Raw genomic sequence first — 25,680 nt, 5'->3', positions numbered from 1 at the left:
ATATTTTATATTCGCATATTCTTCAAGATTATTTTTGAAGACACTAATGACTTGCTTCAAAATATAAGGGGAAGCTTTCTACAAAATAAAGGATGATATTGTATAACATATCTGTCACTTTTTTCTACTATTTATACTTAATTTTGCATTACTATCTAATTGGTTGTGAGTTCATCCATGAGTGTGCTGTTCCAGGTGCAAACCTTTAAGCAGAATTTGGTCAGATATTGCCTTATGGTGTCATATGGCAGAAAAGCAACTCTTGTGATTGACAGTGATATGACTAGTTACAGAAGACCATAATCTCTTTTAACTTAATCAAAATTTGTATCTTCAAAGATAAACCCGTTTTTTCAGGGGTACACTGCTACCTAAAAATACTAACGCCTAGATTTCTGTAACTATAGTTCTAATCTCTAATTTCACACAATTAATCCTGGCACCCATTTATACATACGCACACACACACACACACACACACACACACACACACACACACACACACACACACACACACACACACACACACACACACACACACACACACACACACACACACACACACACACACACACACACACACACACACACACAAAAGCCACTTCTGTATAGATTATAAGTAACAGAATACGGCCATTATTGAAACTTTTCAAATATATGCAAATTTTAGACCCTCTTATTTTTCTAGTAAGGAACTGTCTGTTTCAAATTGTTTTAGGTGACTTGTTTTAGATGCTATGGAAATGAGCACTTCATTCAGTATCAGGTCAGATTTGTGAGGTATAAAGTAACAGAAACATCTCGAGACAGGGGCATACCTTTTATAGGCAGATGGGCTATATAATATGCATTTGTGACTTTAGTAAGTGCACACATCAAAGTTTATGGTCAAGATCAGTTTCAAATATATTAGATAAATTAGTTAACTAAGCACAATAGAGTCAATAAAAATAAAGTATATGAGTGAGAAAGCACATAAAACTAAATGTCAATAAAATAAAAAATACATCTTAGAATAATAGTAAAGAGAAAAATACATGTTTAATAAACAAATCAATAAACAATCACCATTCTTTCTTTCCTCTCTCTCACTCTCTATACTGTAGCAGGGTGCAAGGGAGTTACAGGGCTCACTGCAAACATCCCTAAAGCATACACACAGCAGGCTCATGCAATAGTCAGTCTGAGTCCACTCAATACACCCACCATTTATTTAGGACAGATTGTGTACCACCTCTGCCCTTGTGCTTTAAGTTCACTGGAATCATTCCTAAAGAATACACACAGCAGGCTCATCCAATAGGCAGTTTGAGTCCACTCAGTCTTCCCATCATTTATTTAGGACAAACTCTGTATCATCTCTGCTCTTGTGCTTTAAGTAAGTGTTAGGAGCATCCAGTCTTCTAAGTGTATTTTAGCTTGCATAGTGACTAGTCTGAAGACAAGTGCTTCAGTGTTCTAGTTTGTAAGCAATAGACGTATAGTCAATAAACCCTCCTCCACTGACATCCTGCTGGTCAGCTTTTATTCTCTACTTCCTAACAGACACTGACATTTACTCATACTGGTCTTACTCAAAGTAAGTCTTTCTAATATTTTCCTCGCTTCTTCTAGATTTGTTCTTCTCATTACTTATATTCTCCTGTCTTTCTTTAGCAGAACTGCATGCCTTTAAGAGAAGTCATCCTTGATGTCCCTCCTCCTTTCTTTCTCCTTGCTTAACACAGTTATGAAAACACTTTCAGATCTGAGCTAGTATTTTGCAGTCAACATTGACTCAGTTAACTCAATTGTCTCTTTAGTGTGTTTTTATTTTGCTATATTTTGCTATATGGTTGTTTGCCTTTTTCTTGTGTTCCCTTTATTTCTTTTAGCACTCCATTGTCTCCCTTCCTTAAGTTTATTTCTCTTCTTGTGTAACCACTTTCAGTTATGAGCCAGTATTTTTTCAGAACTGAAATCCTGCATTCTTACTTACTTTTTTTTCATTGTTTTCCTGACCTGTGGGGGTTGGGGTAGCCTTTGGACTTTGCATTTCAAATTGCATAGACACCTCCTTACATTACATAGTTGTTCACTGAAGTGCAATTTTTTACTGTTATTACCAGTAGGCAGGTCAAGGTGATATTTGACTAACTGTCCTACAAAAACTGTGTCCTAGAGCAACACAATCAAGACTGTCATCTACTAGCACAGAGACCTTTTAAACAGCATTGTTCTCTTTACTTATCTCTGTCAATGGATTTGTGTTTTTTTAAGTTCAGACACTGACTGTTTTTCCTCTGTCTCTTTGCCAAGTTTTATCTTGCTTTGTTTACCTTACTAGTGCTTGGAATTATTCTGCTCCCCTACCCTACCCCCAATTCCCACACATCCACTCTTACTCTTCCAACACCTACTCTAGTAAACCACCCAAGACTCTTTTCAAACAGTTTTAATAATTTCAAACCAAGACAAAAACTCACAAATAGTGAACGCTCTGCACACCCCTCACAGTCCAAATGGTAAAACAGCAAAAATAAGGTATCAGAGTGAAACACAGCTGGTAAGTTTTAAAACACATCCAAAGACAGCAATTCCATCCAGTGCAAGTTTTTTATTGAAACAAACAGATAAATCCGGTAAATGCTTTCACCCAACAGGGCTTCATCAGACCATAATGCATCACTGATAACTCCTTATATAGTAAAAACGGTACCAAAAACCTGAATTCAAACATTTTTTAAAGGGACAAGATCATAGTCTTATCAAACATCTTATTTTAAAAACATTAATTACATCAACACATAAAAAATAAACAAAAAAGTATAAAAAATATGAAGATAAATATAAAGAAATACGTATAAGAATATATATAAAAATAAACATATTTTAATATACAAATACATAAATACTTTTGAGAATATATGCTCAAACTAATAAATACTCTCATTTCATAAGGACACAAATTTCATGTGCCTATTATACACAATATATAATGATCGTCATCAACTGGTGAACAATTGATTCTATCTAAGCCTTCTAGACTTCAAAATGGTTTTAGGGGTACGTTATCATTAAGACCTGGATAAAAGTCTGCCCTAAACCTAATTATCCATTTAGCCTCCTGTGTTTCAGTATGGTTCCTAGTGTCCCAACCTCTAGGACCTGTGAATAACATCTCAATGACTCTGAAGGGGAACATGTGTCACCTCTCTCCAATACATGTTTAATTTACTTTAATTTAGTTTAATTAACTTTAATTTGAGCATGATCCTGTCTCTGAGTTTTTTATCTGTCTTGCCCACACAGAATCCATCACATGCTACATAAGTAGCAAGGTAAACAACGTGCTCAGACTGGCAAGTTGCAGAGACATGGAACTCATAGCTCATGCCATTTGAGGGGTGCACAAAATTACTACTGGAGTTTATAAAGTGGCAGAAATTACGAGTGCAAGGAACTGTACCAAAGTTATCATAAACATACTCCTTCCTACCTTTCTTAGGATAACACAAGAACTTCTTCAGGTTGGATCTGTTTTTATACATAAAACCTGGTGTATCCCCTACCACCTCTCTAACACCGGGTCCACAGTCAGCACCTCCCAGTGGAATCTAATGATGTCTTTAACACTGTCCACATCCTTACTGTAAAAAAGGGGGATCCTGACATTGCCATTTTCCATTGTAACTATAGGGTGCTCTGCTTCTACCTGATCAGAGGCTATTTCCTTAGGATCTGAAAATAAGGGGGTAGCCACATCCCTTCTTAAAGTGGAGATCCCAGCTATTCCCATCTTCATCTCCTCATCCTTATAAGCCCTAGACTTAAATCTGTTACATAGTTTCTCTAGTTCAGTTTCAAAGCCTTCCTGCAAGGGGTTATAATGAGAAGTCCTCATGGCTTGACCTCTAATCACATTTTAAACACATATCCTGGATGCATGCTATATCTGTGCAATAAAGCATTCCGATACCATGATTTCTTATACACTCCAATGTTTAGCATTCCATTCTATATTATCTCTACATACATATTCAAGTAAGAGATCCAAGTATCTGAAAACACATACGTGAACTTCAAAACACTGGAAAGACCATTCACTTGATCAAAAAATAAAGCCAGTTTACCAATGGTCTCTGCCCAGATAAAAAAGTGGTCATCCACAAATTGTCTATAAAAGGAAACCCTCTCATGAAACTCAACCAATTCAAACAAACAATCCTCCTTCCTAGGTGGCCATGTAAAGGTTAGCGTAGCTATGAGCACAAGAAGTGCCCATAACTATGCCATCCCTCTGCAAATAATACTGGGAATCAAAACTGAAGATATTATTCTCCAACACTACCTCCAAAAATGAAACTATGAGATGTATAACATTGCCATTCAATCCAGAATGACCCCTAAGGTACTCAAACACCATTTGGACACCTTCCCGATTGGGAATGACCGTGAACAAGGATTGAACATCCATGGTCACCATAAGGTAGTTCATATCCATGGGTACTCCCTGCATATGTTCATAAAGATCAAAAAGAAACTGTTTAGTGTCCCTTAACACATACTTATTGGAGTCAGCTACTGGTCATAGATATTTTTCAACATAGATTGAAAAAGGTTACATAGACCCCCTTCTACCTGACACAATAGTCCTAATATGTGGCTTCTGAGCATCCTTGTGTATCTTGGGGAGACCCTGCATCAAGGATATGAGGGGGTCACTAACCATTAAATAATCATACAATCCTTCAGTAATGATGTGACTTTTAAGTAAATCCTCTAACATCATAGAGATCCTTCTTATGTGCAGATCAACCATGTCCCGTTCTATGGCAAGATAGAACTTCTCATCTCTTAGCATATGTTTCATAGCTCCATCATAAAACTTATGGCCCATAACTACCACACTACCCCCCTTGTCAGCAGATCTAAAAGCTAACATATAGTCATTTCTCAGGCCCATCAGAGCTCTCCTCTGTCTGAGGGTCAAATTCCCTCTTCCCCTTCTGTTGTTACTGCACTCATCTCTCATTCTATACAGGTCATTCTTTACTAGCCTACTAAAGGCTGCTACAAGGGGTGATGCACTAGGAACATAGAGGCTAGGTTTCTTAAACTGCCTTGCATGTGTACTAAATGCCCTATCCTTAAATTCTAGCTTCAAACATAAACTCCTAATAAACATTTTAAAATCAACTATTGTGTCAGTAAAATCACCATAGCAAGTAGGTATAAACGTAAGCCCTCTGGACCAGACAGCAGTCTTATCCTTAGTCAGGGAACATGAAGAATTATTAGCTATTAGTGTCCCTGCTTTCCCCCACATCTTCTTCAGACTGTGGTTGGTCTGGGACTCAGCAGACAACTTCCTCTTCTGCCTGCCCCTGCTCATAGATCTCGTCTCCACCCCTATATAAACCATTGATGGGGAAAGGACAATGTACATTATACACTTTTGTAAGCTGTTCACAAGCCTGTTTATCAATGTGTTCTACATTATTCACTTTCCTACGAACACTAGGTTGTTTCATACCATCCACATTCACTGAACGTACAGTTTCTATACTATTACAATTTGAACCCAAAGGTCCCGCTGACTCTAATGAAGTGGCATTATCAAACACAGGTTCATTCACATTCGTGTGCAAAGCAGCATCAAGCATCTTAACATTGTCAACATTCTGGATGTTACCAGATCATACCTTCCTTTTATCAAGGATATTAGTAACACTCTGGACCTCGGGCCCTATAGTCCAACCAACATTTGCACTATTTACAGCATCTACTCTGGGCCAAGTAAAGACCTGGACCAGCCTAAAGTCTTTAATGTCTCTCTGAAGTTTACGCCGCTTTTGCTCAAAAAGCCATTTTTCATACAGCAGCACAGTGTCTAATGTGGATACAACCACTCTCTCTACCACTGTCATTGGAAATTGGTCTAATAATAACTTCTGCAGTGCATCCTCTTTGGGTGCAAAAAATTCATTAAGGAGAGCCATATACTTAAGGCTTACCTCAATATTTAACTACTGCCATCTATACTAGAGTTCTGGATATGTTTTTCCTGTCGTTGGCATCTTCAGGACCCTAAGTCCTCTTGGTATAATCCTCCTCTGTAGAGACCTGAAAGTGTTGGCGTTGAGTTTGAAGCCTCTTCAGCTTCATAAAGTCAGCTTCCAGCTTCTCTGCAGCTGAACAGAGCTCCACTCAATCAAATGCCTCTTCAGGTGCATCTATGACATCATTGTTGCCCCTCCATAGAGGAGTAGTGGATTTGTAGTCCCAGAGACACAATCAAGAAAACGATCCATGGAAGGGAAGTTCACTGAAACAGTTGGAGGTACATAAGGCAATTCTACAGAGCTTTGATCTCTCCCAGCCATGCCTATTCATGAGTACAGCAGCAACAAATATAACTTCAAACCAAGACAAAAACTCACAAATATGGAACGCTCTGCACACCCCTCACAGTCTAAATAGTAAAACAGCAGAAATGGTAAGTTTTAAAACACATCCAAAGGCAGCAATTCCATCCAGTGCAAGTCTTTTATTGAAACAATAAATCTGGTAAGCACTTTCACCCAAAAGGGCTCAGACCATAATGCATAACCGATAACTCCTTATATAGTAAAAAAAGGCGCCAAAAACCTGAATTCAAACATTTTCTTAAAAATATATATAAAAAAAATACATATTTTAATATAATTCGGTTTAGGGCAGACTTTTATCCAGGTCTTAATGATAAGGTACCCCTAAAACCGTTTTTTGAAGTCTAGAAGGCTTAGATAGAACCAATTGTTCACCAGCTGATGAAGATCATTACATATATTGTGTATAATAAGCACATGAAATTTGTATCCTTATGAAATGAGAGTATTTATTAATTATCAGTTATCAAATCCACCTCCTTCAAATACTTAGGACTTCAATCAATCCTTGCAAAACAATATCAATATCTACCCAGTCTGTCTTTCTCTATAACACCCTATTTCTACCAACAAACTGTAGTGGATTTATTCATCTATAAAGATTGCAAAACTAAGTATCCAACTTTACTATCAATTCCAAACCAAGACCAAAATATAGCTGGCCATACTTTTCCTTCTGTAAAATATCAATTCAAAAAATTAGCAGAGGTATTCATCCCGACCCAGGATCCACTATTCATAAAAAAATCACTTCTACCATGAAAATTAACAAGTTAACTAAAACAGAATCCAAACTCACCATACGAAATAGGAACCTAAGAAGCATGTGTAATAAAATCCATGACGTACACGCCGATAGTTTCACGTACACTCTGATGTAGTGATAACTACTGAAACCTGGTTAAAAAAAGAAATTAAGGAAAATGAGATTATGTCCCCAGAATACAATATACTCAGGGATCACACTTGTCAACTGTCCAGATTTTTGCATCATATTTTTTGGTCTTTTCCTTATAAAGTTTTGTTTTTCTGGCAAATTATTGGCAAGTCACTGAATTCAGAAAATAATGACAGGCAGTTGAGTTTCAGATGCTACATTCTTCAGAAAATTCTGTCAACTTTTTAAGTTTATAAGAAGAGTATTTAAAACGTGCCCCTATTTTGGAGCCTCTGATGCCCCCTATTATTTGTGGCTTTGTATAGATTTCTTGCTCTAAGAGGATGAGAGGTATGTCAGGCATGGCAGACAAAACAAGCATTCAGGTGGTGTAGCAATCATCTATAAAATGTCCCTAACCATCATCTTACTTCCAAATGAAGTAGCCAATTTTAACAATGCTGAACTTCTAATAACACTCCTAAAAAATCAACAATAGGAAAATTATATGTTTAACAGCAATTTATATACTACCAGAGAATAGCATTGATACTATACTACTGAAAGTATCTTGTATTGTATATCTCAACAAATTAACCATGAAATTATAATACTTCGAGACTTAAATATAGACTGGCAACTCATAAATTCTACTACCCCACTGAATCCATAAACTTGCAGAACTTCAGAAAATTAATAACCACACCTACTAGAATAAATAAAATGTCAGGGAGACACTCAACATTAGATTGGATTCTTACAAACTGGACTAACTGACAAAAGTAGGCTGCCTCTCAGAGAGCATAAGTGACTACAAACCCTCATATGCTATTAGAACTCACCACAACCTAGATAAACATATTATCTATAATCAAATATGAAATACGATCAGTTTCAGCAAAGATATTTTCAATGAAACACTAAAACAATATAGTTGGAATGTACCTAGAACAAAGCCACTAGATACTGCTGTAGAACACTTTAATAACAAATTCTTATAGACCTCAAATAATCTAGCACCAGAACGTAATAACAAAGTAAAGTCCAAAATCTTTCCAATATAATAAACTAACATAGAAACACCGGTCTGCTTGTGGCCACCATGTTTTTAGACTTGTCAAAGGTATTGTATACTGTCTTGCACCAGCAACTGCTCATTCGACTCTCTCCAACAGAACTTTCACAATATTCTTCATTGTGGTTTCTTAGTTACCTATCTGGAAGGCAAGGACCTGTTAAATGCCAACAAACCTACTCATCTTTTCAACCAGTTAACTACAGGTGTCCCTCACAGCTCTATCCTGGATCCTCTCCTATTTAATATATTTATTAATGACCTCCACAGCTCCACTCACCAGACTAGTTTAGTTCAGTATACAGATTACTCAACATTAATATGTGCAGCCTCAACAATGAATAAGTTTCAAGACATTACACAAAAATCTTTCTCCTCTGTAGAAACCTGGTTCAAATCATCATACCTCCTATTCAGCCCCAAGAAAACTAAGTTAATTTGCCAGAATCAAAAACCATCTTTGACCACAAAATCAGCAAATAATACTGTCACTGAAACTAATTCACAGTAAAAATCTAGGTGTCATAATATTTATTTATTTATTTATTTTAACATTATTTTACCAGGATAACTCCAACTGGACACAAAGTGTCCATTTTCAGTGGAGTCCTGGGGAGAAAAACTCCAAGGAAGTTAACAGAGTACATACATGGTTTAGATAACAATAAAAAACTGGTATACAAGGTAAGAGAAACAAAGAAGTACAAGAACAATTTTGTAAAACAATAAGATAATAATAGATGACAATCTCAAATATGACTAGCATATACTGCAAACCATTAAATCTACACATCAGAAACTAGACTCCCTATACTAGATCAATGGATTCCTTGCAGCTGCTGCAAGAAAAACTATAGCCACCACCTTATCCCCAATTCTCATATACGCTGCTAATATCCTAACAAATGTAAACAATATAAAAAGATAGAAACTTGGCTCTTGCTACAATAAAATAGCTAAATTTGCCACCACTCTCCCTCATAGAACTCACCATTGCCATAGTACAAATCAATTAAACTGGCTTGAACTACACAACTACCTAACATATTTACTACTAACTACAGCAAACAACTCATTCATCATCCAGAAAAATAGCCCACACTACAAAAGTTATTACTGCCCTACTGTCTAGCAAGGGACCTCCACTCTAACAAATTCTTATTACTTACAAATAAGTGAAATAATGTTGCAGGAGACTCGCTCTACTCCCAATATGTTGCTAAACTCTGGAATAGTATCCCCACATAAAACTCTCGAACAAACTGAGTAGTGTTAAACCATGGCTTAAACAACATCTTAACCAAACCTGGTCTTGCACATGCTCATCACAAGGTTAAGACTTTGTGTTCACCACACAGTTCTCTCCAAATACTCTCCTTAAAAAGAATACTCTCAACCTCTCAATGAAGTAACAAATTTTTATATATAACTGGTGCCTGTACAATCCATTAAGTTGCATGCCGGCTTTTTCTTTAGTAACTTCCATGCATATGTATATAATTCATATGTATATATGTGGAAAACATAATAATTTATATAATACATATTTGTACAAATATTTTCAAATAATAACTGCTGCCACTACTGTAATTATATTCAGTAATATATCTCCAAATATAACCAGTAATATTATTGGCTTTCCCTGATTTGTTTCTGTGTGAGGTAAGTATTTTTTCTATTTGATTTTCTCTCTATAGATGCCAACCATCAGTCTCCCATCCTATGGATCTTGAGCCCATTTGTTTCATTAATGCAGGGGGTGAGAGATGAATGCGGGCGGCTGCAATGCAGACCTCAATGGAGGAGTTTGTAGTCCAGCCACAGTGGAGATCCCGTCCGATAATGATTGGCAGTGGATTTTTATGGTGCCGGGTTGCCAGCCTGACACCCAACCTTCAAAGAAGGCATGCCCATTCACGCATGCACCTAACTGCATGTGTTTAACATCACTTGACCACAGGGAGGACATGCAGACTCCACACAGAAGGTGCTCCAGCCAAGAATCGACCGGGAGAACCTCTTGCTGTGAGGCAACAATGCTAACCGCTGCACCACCATTTCTCCAGAATGCACTAACTATTGTTGTTTTCTTTCCTAATTCTGTGTAAAATTTCTTTAGGTCATCCCTAAACTGTTTGTTTTGTATCCTTTCTTTATATTTCTCAGTGTATCTCCTAATGTTTTCAGCCTGCACAGATATTTTTAATTTAAAGTTACAGATTATATAATTCAAATCCTGATCTGACTGATGTTGTACTCTTGGCTTAACTCTTTCACTTTACTCGTATTTTTTTCATTGTTAGTTTTCTAGTATAGTTCACCATATTATTGCCTTAGATTCATTCACCTTGAATGGATCATTGTCAAAAAAGCACCTGGTATAACAGTACACACGACTGCTGAAAACAGATATTTTTTTACACAGGTATGCAGAGTCACTGTGTTTAAATGTTCTCATGTTCAGCCATAGTTTCACATATGATAGTCATGTGTAGGTATGACTATCCAAAAGTTTGCATATGAAGGAATGGACATGCTAGACAAGTATACAAACACATTCTTAGTCAATTATTTGTGTTTGTGTCAATCAAGATGTCAGTATGTACACTTAACAGATGCAATTACTGAAGGTACTTGACATAGCATCTCAATGGTATCTTCTGCTAATTTTTTTTTACAGAAATGTCATTGAGCTAGGCACTGGTAATACCCAATGGCTTTAATTGTCAGAAATGGCTTGGCCTGCACAGTGCACATGTGTTTGTACAGCGTGTTTTGTTCTGGAGTGCAGTATGTTCTGTAGTGTGTCACATACCTGCACAACAAACATATGTCATTTGCATGCATAGGTTGCATTTTTTATGAATATTTGAAAAAGTGTTAGCAGCCAGGGCTCCAACACATACACCATGCAACCCTTTGAGGAACTCTTTAATAGAATCACCACTCTGCTAGTGTGGCACACAAATGAAGCACCCCATGTATAGGCATTATTACATTCATCAGGATATTTTGCAGAGACTTCATGTAACAGTCCTCAAAATTTCCAACCTACATGTTGATATAGTGACATCTGTGCTGGTTTATGAAGCAATGTGCATTATCTTGGCTTGGTGTCCATATGATGACATTGGTACCATCTGTATCCCCAAATACTGTGGCTGGTATTCAAGTCACAGTGTGGAATTCCCTCACCTATGGAGTCCTTTTGGCCTGGGTGTTGGGAAACTGAAAGTCCTTCTATATACAGTGAATCATGGTCATCCAAAAAGTCAAAATCCAGCTTATCAGTGCAAGGTTGGGAGATTCTGGGCATGTCCCTACTGATGTTTGAAAGTTTCCTTTTAGCAAATTGGCAATATGTTATAAGACCTAATCTGTAAGGTTATTGGCTTATACTTGGCTCCCTGCACCTCTATGGTTTTGTAAATCTTTTAGTTAGCAGATGACAATGCTGTGCATCTGAGCAGTCCTTGAATTGTAAAAACGAAGAAAAAACTGGCTCGACACAGCTTTGGTGGAAAAATATATTTATAAAACAGCAAATACGATACAGAAACGATACAGTACCAACACAATTGTAAGCGCTTTCGGGTTCACCAACCCTTCATCAGTCCTTGAATTGTCCTTGCCTGTCAAGGGCAGCATAAAACAGGTATACCCTGCACTCTTGCCAATATCTTTGCCTCCATTGTGGCAAAGACAGTGTCCATTGCACAACTGCTTTGGCCAACATATTCACCACTGAGGCTGCAATACAATCCATTTATTACGATGCCTGCATGTCTCACTGGCACTTATATTTGCAGTTTTGGTATCTTTCATAGCAATTCAGACAGTCATCTTTGATCTGTCTGTTTATTAAAATACATATTATTAGTCTGCATATGTTATATGTGTATGCTTTCCTACTTTACTGAACAACATAATATATTGTATTTTATCAAAGTCCTGAGAATTCAGCATTGTAGATTTGATTTTAAGATATTAATTTACTGGTATTCTATCTTACATAGCTACCTCTTTCAGTTAGTTATCACATATCCAGAAACTTGTAATGTAGCAGCTTTACTGGAAAAGCTGACCCAGACTCTGTCACAACTTGCTGTGAAGGAAGGTTAGTTTGCATTTGCTTTTTTTGTATTTTGCATTGCTTTATTGCCTTCTGTTTTGTGTATTGTGATTTATTTTCTTTGCACTGTGTTTTACTTGTATTCTGCTTTTAACTGCATATTTAAACTAGGAAAGAGACCACAGCTGTGTCTCTTGTGAGTCACACAGAAGTTAGAACAGGTCAATTAAGGTTAATTACCTGCAAATTGAGAGCAGAGCTAAGAACTAAACCTTCTGTTTAAGGGGTAAAATACAATATTTCAAGGCTTTACTCTAAAGGTTCAACCAGACTGCCAAAACCTGATATGGGGGAAAGGTTAGTATGTTTTGCTTTCTTTTTTTCTGTGGAATCATTATCTTTAACTATTTAAATTTATTGGCCATCCCACTGTATTCCTAGTGCCCACCCCTCGTAATCTATTGTGTGCTTTTAAAATTAGTGGCTCTTCACTTAGATAGCTAAAGCTTAAGTTATATCCTTGTACATATCTAACTGCTTAGCACACACTATAGCTCTTAGAGGATATTACCCAATTTTTTGCCATCTTACCTTTAAAATCTGCAACATCTACACCAAGACCACCGATTATTAGACAGCCCACATTTTGCCTGTCAGTAGTCATTTTGGGATCAGTGGTTCTTTTTTGCTCCTGGTGAGAGAAGTAACACATGGACATTATTTCCTGGGAATGCTGGCCACTGGAAAGCCTAATAACTGCTTCATAGGATCCACCTTGGAATTTGTGCTAATATTTTGCTCCTGGTGACAGAAGGAGTAGAGTGCCTAGATTCCTGGCTGGGCAGAGAGTGTCTTTGATTGACCTTCCTGATTGGTCTGGTTGCTGTTCAAGGCATCTACCAGGAAAAGGCTACAGCAAGACTACAGACCATTGCATCATCTTGTACAAGACTGTGGATCACCAAACAGGCTGTGGCTTCTCATCTCGAGTTTGGTGCTACTGTTTTGCTTCTGGTGAGAGGAGCAGTAAAGCAGCATTGTATCTCAGCAGAGCAAAGCTATGATGAGCCCAATACTAGTAGTATTCAGGCAGTAGACATTCAGGTGACTCCCCTCTTTTCATCATTCTTGACAAGCTAATTATTGCTTTTCAGTATGGACTGCTTGATTTGATTCTAAATTCAGAATATCTGCCTAAATTCTTCATCCATAGGTCATCAGGCCTTACTTATTAGTTTGCCCTCAAGTGTTTGGCAGTGTCTATATAGACACTGACAGCTTGAATTGATATTTGTCCTGTAAAAGCACCTTTGAAATTTCACCACTACCTAGTTGCACACAGGGCAACTAGTTTGCAGTGACAAACACTGCCCCAAGCTTGTAAATCGGATACTCCTGGCATTACTTTATATTCTCACACCAAATGTCTAATCAATGAAAAGGGTCTGTTGCCATGGATATAAAGTTTTCCACTATCTCCATTACCATGGTGGATTTGGGCATCCTGGGGCATTGTAGAAATTGCCTCTTGATTACCGACAACCATTTAAATCTCAAACAAACTGATATGGTATGTGAGAGACATATTTGCACAATGTCACTGGAGGCAAAACTCTCATGTAAAAGCACTCCTAATGTCAATACATTTGTAGAAATAGTACACATGTTGCACCCATCGCACACAACTCAAAGCAGACACGCAGACCCACATATGTTGAGGCACTAAACCAAAAAGACATCTTAAATGAAGTACACACAACAAACACCCTCAGCAACCTCAAATACACTCTTTCAATACAGCATCCACATCAACACATGCACCCACATCTCATGGAGCCTCTATGTCTAAGCCCATAAGGCAAGCCACCACACAATCTTACATTCTGGTCATTGGAGGCTCCATGGTGAGACTCACTGATGTCCCTCTCAACAGGCTGAGTAAGGAGAAAGTCACGGTCAGTTGCTTGTCAGGGTCCAGGACCTGCCAAATTGCACATGCACTCAGGTCATCGGACCACAACTACCAGTATGACTCAGTCATAGCTCATGAGTGTGTAAATGACCTGAGACATACCTTGCTAGACTATATGAAGACAGACTTCACAGAGCTCTGTTAATATGTGCCCCAGGTTAGTGTGACCCTAGCACTGAGCAGCATTTGACCTTCTCCGAGGATGATGTCACAATAGGAGCAACAATTGACTGACTTTAATAATCGGCTTAGTTTTTGGTGTCATTCTGTGTGGGTGCAATATTTGTCAGCATGGAAGGAAGTCAGCAGACCATGTTACTTTGCCACTCTAAGCTTTCAAATATTAGCTAAAATATTCTACTCCCCCATAATGCCATTTTTAGGCAATGCCAAACTGAAAGTACTCCTGACATAGGAAATCAAAACCACGAAAATAAAATTAAGAAAAATAGTCAAATTTATTTTTTTTAATAAATTTGATGGATTTGGTACTTTCCAATATTTTATTTTTTTTGAAGACGAAACATATAAGCAAAGGCAAAGTGTAGTTATGGGGCATAATGGGTCCCTTGCTATGCCAAACTTGTCATGTGGTCTTGGGAGAAAATGTTCTTTTTTCTTCAAAGTATTATTCATTTGGTAAGCTTTATTTGAGTTATTTAGATGGCATTTTTATCCTGTAAGTGGTACTGCAGAAGGTATTTATGAATTTGTTTGTTATATGAACAATGCCACCAATTTTTTTGAAATTCACATATTCATATATCCATATCATCCATACCACATTATTATTTAGACACTACCATCTCAATAGATAGTGAGGATTTTGAGTCTGGTATTTTCAGACAGCCCACCTCTTCTAATGCATACCAACACTGGTGAAGGGCCACTTCATTAGATTTGCCAGGATAACCTCCTAGAAAGACAGATTTATTAAGGAGGTTAATATGTTATAGAAAATGTTCCTTGAGAGGGGTTATCCTCTTCTTATTTGGACCTATCAAGGACAGATTATCCAGAGATGGGGCGTGAAATATGTTCCTTTATTAGGGCATTCTTTGAGTGAGACAGGAGTTTACACAAACGTGAAGACTCTCTACGGAGTTTGAAAGAGCTTTCATTCTCCCTTATACTGTGGGTATGAAAAAAGGGTGGGGAATTAATTAAGAAAAATTGAACTATTTTTAGGGCTAACAATGAGCTTTATAAGCTTTTTAGCATCTCACCTCATTTTATATATAAACTGTTATTTAATTTTAAAGCTATTTTAGAATTCTAAAAATAATATTGATGACAATTCAGTTCAAAACTGTACAAAGAAATGTGGTACATGTGGACAATGCAAATACATTTTGGAGGATACAGAGATTCAAATGAAAGATACTAGTAGACAAAATTTGTTTCTGAGACATGGTAACTGTAATAGGACTGAGCTTATTTACATAGCAAGATGTAATACATGTCCTACATTCTACATTGTAAAGATGAAGAGACAAGAGAAAAAACATATATATGAACATTTTTATGACATCAAGAAGCATAATATTAACAATGCTTTATATGAGCATTCTATTATTTGTGATAACTTTAAACTTTTTTCATTCTGTATTTTGGAAATCATTCCACAAAACCTGGAGGGGGTATGGGAAATTAAAATTTAATACAGGGAATTATATTGCCACTTAAAATTAAATGCCACCATGCCCCCAGTATTAATGATACCACATCCATTGTGCCAGTCCTGAAATTAAGGGAAGCAAAAATTATGACTTTAAATAATATATTTTTTTTTTATCTGGAAGTGAATGTTTTAGAATGTATTACTTCATATATGTCCAATTCCATATGTTATACAAAAATGTTTTAACATACATGCTATATTTAGATTCTAGGTATATATTTTTTTAATTTATAAGAATATATTAAATGTATTTATTATATATTATATTACATATTTATTAATATTTCATATTTTTGGTTATGGGTATGGTGCTATTTAAAGTATTTGGTATATATTAGCCTTGGCTGTATTTTGCCATAAGACACTAAATAAAAGCTCTCTGTTTAATTTTTCTCATATAATCAACATATTTTTATAAAGGAAATTGGGCTAGGTATATCCAGTTTTAATTTAATTTCCACTTGAATGTATTGCTGTTCAATTGTATTTTTACTAAATTTTCCCTTAAAATGTTTGATTTCCTCTTATATTAACTTGACTGGGAAGGAGTTGAGCATGTGTTTATTTTATTATTTATTTACTTCTTACATATTTGTACTATTAGCAAGGAACTTTAGGTTCTGATAAGGTCCCGTTTAGTGTTGGAATGAAAGAGCATTTATTATCTTTGAAACTGTGTTAAACTTCAGTGCATGTATTTTGCAGCTTGGTTGCTGTGGTGAATAAACTTTATTGTTTGCAGTGAAATTCCATTGCAGTGTCTTCATACTTGAAGGCTACAAACCTTTTAGGTTCCTTGTTGGTAATTAAGTTGTACTGTTACCTTATGGCCTTTGAAAAAATGAAGTTACGCATACACTGGGCCAGAGTATTGCAAAGGACTTTCTGAATGGTTCGAGGCAACCTTAAACATATGGGAAAAATCAATACAGGTTTATGGGTCCTTAACTTTATTTAGTGGAATAGATTTGGGAAAGGGTATAATTGATGATGTTTTTTAAAGTTCAAGGAATGCAGTATAGAAGCAAGTAACAAGTTAATACCACAAATGAGATGAAGGAAGTGTAATGAACTTGGGAAATATTCCTTCAGAGTCTGTTATACCACGACTAGGTCTGCTTTTTCATCTACTGATTCACGTGTGCTATATTCACTGGACACCTTGTAAGATTAGGTGAGAAACTGACAAGTAGTGGATATGTAACTGAATTTGTCAGTCAGTAGGCTAGTTACTAATGTAATCTTGGAAAGCCTCTATCACTGAGGTAGAAAATGTTAGGTAATGCAGGGCTGTAATGTGTGGGTCAGTTTTTTTCTTGACATCAAAACAGATTTTTCTCCAAGTTCATGGAGTTTTCCTAGAAAAGCTTTTGGTTTAGACTGCAGCTTTGGCTGTATTATAGAGAGCTTAGTTTAATTTCCTAAGGGTAGTTTCTTGCCAGGATGAGCCTAAGTAAACAACATGTTTTTTTCTTTAGCACTATAGTAATGGTCTGTGCTGTCTAGATTTTGAATTCGCTGTATATGATGATTTCTCATTTCTGTCATAGAGGTAATAGATTTGATCTCCCCACCTCAAAGTTCTTCTATTCTTCCCTTTAATTGCTTATTCATGTTTTTTTTTTCTGATGCATTCCTCTGAATAAAGTGCACCCAATATCACGATATTCCATTTCTACAGCTATATTTAATGTGTTTAATGTGAGCCTTACTGCTCAATAGTTTGTTTTTTAATTATTAGTGTATAGATAAGTGGACTAAATTTCACATTCTCTTTTTTGCCATTGTCCATTTACATGAATACAAGCAAAAATAAAGTTCTACAGAGACAGCACAGTGCAAAAATATAAACCTTTAACAATGTCAACAGCCATATCAAGAGCTTAGGATCCCTGGATGATAGGATCATAGGAGGTTACTAGGCTAATGGCCCCAGGGTCTTTACAAGCCTAGTCAAGTTCAACCGTAATGTCCTACTATCCATATGTTTCAGTATTTATAACATGAGGGAGTCAGCTGCCGCTGATTCATACAGCCGGCCAGTATACAAATGTCTAAAGCTAATATAGATCATGTGTGACATTGCACTTGAATCCAGTCCTATATCGGTCATAAAGTGATGGGTGTAAAGCAGATGTCAGCATGCACCCATCTTCAGAACTTCTCTACCGTCAGTTAGAATGTCTTCTCCAGTCAGATGCTCTTCAGCGAAGTTGTGAATTCCGATCCAGATAAGTGCCCCATTGGTGTTTTTCTTATTGTTTTGTGTGCTACTGTTGTGGTTGAGGTGGTTAAGGTTGCATGCCAGCTAGGAAGGGTAAGTGTCAGTGTAGAAGGCAAATTCCACATAAACATTCAAAGGATCTTTCTCTCTTTTGCCTATGCCCTAACCATGACCATACCTCCTGTTTGATTTGCAAGGCTATGGAAGGTACGCCGGGCACTTTAGGTGAGACATTAATTAAGATGGCCAAGAAATCTAGGCCTGATTTACCAACTACTCCTCCAATTCTGGAGGTTTTCCTGAGGCCAGTGGTGACCTGGAGACCACTTCAGAAAAAATAAGCAATTCCTCCATGGGTACTCAGCTGGAGGCTATATGAAACATCCTACTAGCACATTCTCAGAGGATATGCAGGCATCCACTACAGATGTATGGGGGAACCCAAGCTCATTGTTACTGAAGGTCTGCATGACATTCCTCAGATCATTCTTCAAATCATTGTTCACGAAGATGTACTGAGCAATATTTTAGAGTGCAGGCTGACTTTGGGTCCCTCATCCTTTTACTACATGGATGTTCCACTAATGAAGAAGCAGAAAACTAAGCATACTTCTCCTGTTACCAAAGAACAACCTATGGATTGGCAAGCCTTTTTTCTTTAAACAAGACCACTGGTTCAGGCCCAAAAGTATTTTATTCTCTAGCACCTCGGTACAAGACCTTCCAGGAGTTAAGTTTTCTCTTTAATGCCTTTACAGCCTTGAGACAATCCACTGGACTCTCTCTCCCTTCTCCCCCCTTTAATCCAGTTTCTCCACAAAAAAGGATTTCAGTTGAGGTCTCATCTGATGAGGATTACTCATCTGGGATGAATCACTGGCCTACTGTGCCCAAATTTTATCTCCCTTAGTATATGCTTCACAGGAAGTAGAATTACATGGCACACATTCTCCAGGGGAGGATATTTCTTTTGGGGACTCAATTGTTAAAATGAGGGAGTTCTTTAAATGGGATTGCACCCAGGTGTCAAAAAGTCAAAAAAAAGGTATTATGACCTTCTGCAGATGTATTCCCCTTCTCCCTCTACAGCTCTTCCTGTGCGACCAGCATTTATAGAGGTTTTTTCAACAGCTTCTAAGTGCCCTAATTCCCTACCTACTGCCCCTAAAAGGCCAAACAAGTTTTACAAGGTGCCAAAGGATTCCAAATGCATGTTTAAATGTCCCTTTGCAGACCCTGCTATTATTTCTGTGTATGCTGAAAAGGCCTCTAAGTTGTTGCCTTCCACTTCCCTTCTCCCCTCAGACAAGGAGAGTAAAGTTATAGAGAAGTTGGGTAAGATAGTCTACACTTCAGTAACTTTGGCATTTAGATCCAAAAACTACCAGACCCATATGGCAAAATACTCTTTAGCCTTTCTCTCTGATGCCAGTAAGCTAATTTCAGAGCTTTCAGACTCCCCTACTAAGGCTCAGTTATCCTCTATTCTGAGCTCTTCTGCTCAAGACACATGACATTCAATTAAGTGTAGCTACGATGTTGTGGATGCATCTGCCAGAGATGCTGTTTCAGGGTCTTTCCTCAAGAGGTACTCCTGGCTCAGACTACAGCCCTTGCCAGATGACATAAAGGCTAAAATTATGGACTCACCCCTTAACAACAAGAGCCTGTTTAGTGATTCTGCAGCAGAACTATTTAAGTCCTTACAAGAAAAGGGCAAAGATCTACAACACCTAAAACACATTTTTGTGTCCCCAGTTCCCATATTTCAAAGGAACTACTCCTCTAAAACCCGCTTTGTAAGGCAACTCTCCAGAACTCAGTCTTTCAACGGTAAAAAAAAGGTAATAAGAAGCAATACTCAGCCAAGTCTTCAACATCTTCTCCTACTGCTTAGAAACAGCCCTTTCAGAGCAAGCCAGGTAGTCTGTGACTACTGACCTTCTTGCAGACAGACCCGTCTTTCCTTATGTCTTTCTCTTTCTCTCCCTGCTTGGAAACAGATCACCCAGGACTCTTGGTTCCTTTCAATCATCCTTAAAGGATACCTCATGGTGTTGAAGACTCCACCTTCCTTCAGGGGTATTCCACAACCCCAAAGGAACAGCTAGATTACTTTCCTCAAGTCATTTTCAGTCTTCATTCTAAGGAGACCATTCAGGAGGTGGCACCTACCCAAATACGGATTTTGCCCCAGGATGTTCCTGTTTCCCAGTAGAGATGGCCCCTCGAGGCCAATCTTAGACTTGTCACACCTAAACATCTGCCTGAAGATTCCCACCTTTTGCATGCTATCCTGAAACACTCTACTCTCCCCTATCCTTTCTTTTGCCAACATGGTGTCTCTGGACATCAAGGATGCTTACCTCCATATTCCCATTCATTCTCGGTTCAGGAAGTATCTTCACTTTGCTATTGCTTCCTCACATTTTTAATTTTCTGCCTTGCCTTTAGGACTATCTAAAGTTCCAAGAATCTTAACAAAATGCTTAGCTCCTGTCATAGCCTTTTGCACACTAAGAGGTAATAGCCTGTTGTAGACTAAGAGGTATTCAGATTTTCCCATACCTGGACAATTTTCTCCTCCAGGCTCATTCTCCAGACAACATTCAAGAGAATCCGCTCTTCATGGTGTCTCTGCTGGTGCTGGAGGACCTATAATTCACCATCAACTTTCAAAAGTCTACCCTGGTCCCCACACAAGACCATGTTTTTCTAGGATGCAGAATACAGACAGACAGGATGTTGTCTTCCTTACCTCTCCAGAAGGTTCTCTTTCTCAATGCCTACTTCTAGGCGCTCATGTCTCTTCAGTCCCTGACTATCAGTGAGTTTCTCCACCTTCTGGGCTTTATGGCATCCACTATCCGCATGCTACCTCTATTGAAGCTGCATATGAGGAAATTCCAGTGGTACCTCAGGTTAATATGGGTGCAACACAGTCACCCATTGGAGTTTGATATTCCCCTTCTTCCCTGCTTGTAAAAGAAATGGAACTGGTGGATTCAGCAGGTTACCTTGAATCCAGGCCTACCCTTACAGCCTCCCCTACTCACTCAGGGGCTGTTCATGAATGCTTCAGATTTGAAAAGGGAAGTAACCCTGGCATCCTGGAAGGCTCAACATGGGTGGACTCCCTCCCAAAAGAGGGAGCTTGTAAACATAAAAAAGATGAGAGCCCCCATGTTCACTCTCCAAATTTTCAAACCTCTTCTCCTGCCAGGCACCTTAAAGTGGTTCACAGATAACACCACAGTCCTTTGGTAAGTCAACAAGCAGGGAGGGGCCAAGTCTTAACTTCCACTCAGACTGTCTCTCCAAGCTTGGGAGTTAGCCTCTCAGAGTCAACTCACTCACCAAGCAGTCTACATTCCTTCCACTCAACATGTTGAGGCAGATACACTGAGCAGGTCCATGACTGAATTGAAGTTGCACAGGGATGTGTTAATGGATATTGTCCATCAGTGAGGTATGCGTCAGGTAGATCTCATTATCTCCCTTATGAACAAATAACTTCCAAAGTTTTGTACCAGAGTTCCCTAACCTCTGGCATGGAAGGTAGATGACTTAGCTTTCTCTTGGAAGGGGATGTTTCTCTGTGCATTCCTCCCTTCCCACTTCTCCAAAAAGTCCTGTTGAAGAATCAACAGGAGCAAACAAAAATCTTGTTGGTGACCCTCTTTTGGCCAAGACAGCATTTGTTCCATCTTTTTCTGTATTTAGCCAAGGATAATCATCACAAGTTACCACACAGAATGGACCTACTCACACAGGACAAGGGATCTGTAGCACATCCACAGATGACGACCCTCCAACTGACTCTGTGGGTGATAGGGTTTTGATCCTTTTCTGAGACTGATTCTCTGAGGATGTGCTGCGTTTTGCAGGAGGCCAGAAAACCCAATACTAGGAAATCCTATATTTCCTAATGGAAAATGTTTTCCGCCTGGTGTCTTTCTATGGACATACAACCACTGCTGGTGGATGTTCCAGTGGTTCTGTCTTACCTGTGTGAATTATTAAAGAGTGGATTGTCATACTCTTCAGTAAAAGCTCATCATTCAGCAATCTCTGCCTGTCTGCCGATGATTCCTCCCTTGGCTTCAAGGTTGGAAGTTAAACTTTTCCTAAAAGGTGTCCTTCATATCAGACCACCAAGGAAACCAGTTCCTCCTCCAAGGGATCTAAATTTTGTTCTAGAGAGACTTACTTTGGTCATTTTTGAATCAGCAGTTTAATTTCAGCATTATTGTACTTGGAAAACAGTTCTTCTTGTGGCCATCAGTGCTGCCAGAAGTGTCTCAGAACTTCAGACAATGATGGTCTCTTCCTCTTTTACTGTGTTCCATAGGGATATGGTCTCCTTATACACTAATACCTCCTTTATGTCCAAAGTGGTGAATGAGTTGTCACTTAATCAGTCCATTAATCTGCCCACATTTTTTCCCATCTCTACAATCTGTATTGAGAGGATTTTACACACCTTGGATGCACATAGCTCAAATTTTATTTAGGCAAAACAAACCTATTAGGAAATCTGATTGTCTTTTTATTTTCTATCATCCCAGAGCTCTGGGCAGGCCTGTTTCCAAGCAGACTATTTCCACTTGGATTTCCAAAACCATTTCCTTTTGCTATGTGTCTCATGAAAAAAACTCTTGCTTCCCCAGTTAAGGCACATTTCACTAGAGCTGTGCTCTCTTTTGGTACTTTCTTCAAATGTCTGAATACCTCCTCCATATTAGAAGCAGCTACCAGGTCTTCTGTACACACGTTCACAAAACAAGTTGGATAGCATTTCCAAGTGTAGAGCTGGTTTTGTAAGGGCTATCCTGCAGGGGTTTGTAGAGTGTGCTACTGCCCCTCTGCCACTTCTTGTTCTGCATGAGCTTTGGTATTCTCCTTCATGTTATGAATACTGCAACATATGAAGAGAAAGACATAGAATAGTTGCATAAAATCTTACTATAACCATAGATGTCCTTCTCTGCTATATGTTGTAGTATTCTTGCCCCCCGGCTTCCCTCTGATGCTTGCCTGTGTGCTGATTGCGGGTTTCCTGACCTTTTCCAGGCTGGTGTTCTTCCTGGGACATTCAGTTCTCAGGATGGGTACGTGTTGATGTCCACATTATACATGGCATCACTTTATGACCGACTCAGGACTGGAACTATGTGTGATGTTGCATGTACACTACAGCAGCATTAGACTTTTGTATACTGGCTGCACGTATGAGCCAGCTGGTGGCAGACACGCTCATGTTATAAATACTGCAAAATATAGAAGAGAAGGACATCTATGGTTATGGTTATGGTAAGATTTTACACAACTATTCTTTCCCAAGGGTGTCCAGTTCAACCAGACACTAAAATCAGCACTGAGTGCCCCTGTCCAAGAATTGGAAAGGAACATACCAAGAGGATCATTGCACTCTATTATTGGCCTGATGATGGAAGAGTACAGGGGGATGATAACCACTTTTTTTTCTGGATGGAATGCCCTTACTTATGAGATGAGCAATATATAATGCCCTTCTTTTCACTGTGGAGACATGGTGATCAACGTTAAGGTTGCTATCGACCTATGTGCCCAGATCTCTCACCACTGACTGTGTGTTTAGGGTATTGTTAATGACATGCTAGTTTGTAGGAACATCACCCTTGCCAAATGGGATGATATTGCAATTTTTTGCATTAAGTTTAAGACCATGACTTTGGCACCAGTCATTAGTCTGCGTAGCACCTTCTGTAGCATGTTGACATTGATAGGGATTTCAGTGATCACTCCCAGTCATCAGCAAACTTTGTCAGCCACAGTCCTTTAGTTTTAGCCTGTACTTTGGAGAAATAGATTCCAAACAACAGGGGTCCCAGAACCGATCCCTGTGGAACACCACTGGTTATGGGTCTGCTGACGGAGGAGGATTCCTCTATTTTGACCATATGAGCCAGTTTCCAACCCACCTGACAATATATGGGTTGATAAACAGCTGGGTGAGTTTATCAATGAAGCCAGAGTAGGGGATTGTGTCAAAGGGCTTAGCTATGTCTATGTAGGCTGTATGCACAGATTTGTGCTCATATTGGACTTTGGTGACTGTCTTGAAGAAGTCATTCAAGTTTAATAGGCATGATCTCCGCTTGACAAAGTCAAACTGGGTAGTGTAGAGCATTTGGAGATTTCCTATATCGTTGTTAATAAGGTCCATGATAATTTATTCCTTGGACCTGAAGATAAGGTTGGTCAGACTAATGAGGCTATAGATCCTGGGATCTGTGGATGCACCCCCTTTGTGCAAAGGCATGATGGTAGCTGTTTTCCATTCGGCTGGGATGAAGCCGGTGCTTAGGCTGTGATCGAAAAGCATGCTCAATGGTGATGTGAATTCCTGTTTTATCCCATGTAGAAGACAGCCCAGGATGTTGTCCGGTCCCATAGACGCTGTGTTTTTGACTTTGGAGAAGGTGTTTAAGACTTGCTCCTCTGCGATACTCGGTAGGGGACAGGTGTTAGGGATGCTTTGGGATATATGTGGCAGGGACAGGGGAGTGAAGTTTTCACTGAACCTGTCAGCCAGCAGGTTTACTATATGCACAGGTTCCGTATAAGTAGTACCATTAACTTTGAGTTCAGAGCAAATCTGGGCTTTACATTTGAGGTTACAGATGTAACTAAAGAATGCCTTATAGTTATCCTTAGTTAGGGAAGCTAATTTGGATTTGTAGTTAGCTTTGGAGGTCTTCACTAGGAGTCTTATTTGCTTGTTTAAGTTGAGGAGGGACTGTTTCCAGTTTTGAGACTGTTCCTTCCTACTTGTAGACAGTAATTTCTTTCTTCTATTATATAGCCTATTAATGGCAGGTGTCCACCAGGCTGGATTGTTTTTCCTTGAAGACCTTGCTTTGGTTCTATCAAGTATGGCAGAGTGAATATAATTGTACAGGTGTTCATATAAAGCATTAGTGTATAACTCAGCATAAGTGTTTGTTTCATCAGTGGGGGGAGGGGCTATGAAGCTATTGATGCTGTCATGTAAGAGTTGTAATTGGCTTTGGAGAAGTTTTTTAGTTTAGCTGTTGCTAAGGGGGGGTGGTCTTGTGTCATAGTTTCTTCTAGTAAATGATTTCCCAACCTTCTGCATTTGTAACAACAGATGATCTGTCAGTAGAATATGGACAATCTACCATCTTGGCATCTGCTTCACTGGAGGGAAGAAATTGTCAACGAACAGTTTACTCCAGTAACAATAATAAATAACTACCAACATACTAAAGAAAGAAAGGAAAAAAAAAAAGAAAAGAAGTACAGTTCTTCAGCAACCCAACTTTTATTTCTCTGCACATTGGAAACAATCCTTCCAGGGAGGATA

The sequence above is a fragment of the Protopterus annectens genome, chromosome 9.part0 (assembly GCF_019279795.1).
Source record: "Protopterus annectens isolate FY-2018-M chromosome 9.part0, PAN1.0, whole genome shotgun sequence".
NCBI classification, from domain to species: Eukaryota; Metazoa; Chordata; order Ceratodontiformes; family Protopteridae; genus Protopterus; species Protopterus annectens.
The sequence above is the reverse complement of the archived record's forward strand: the minus strand, read 5'-3'. Positions refer to the sequence as shown.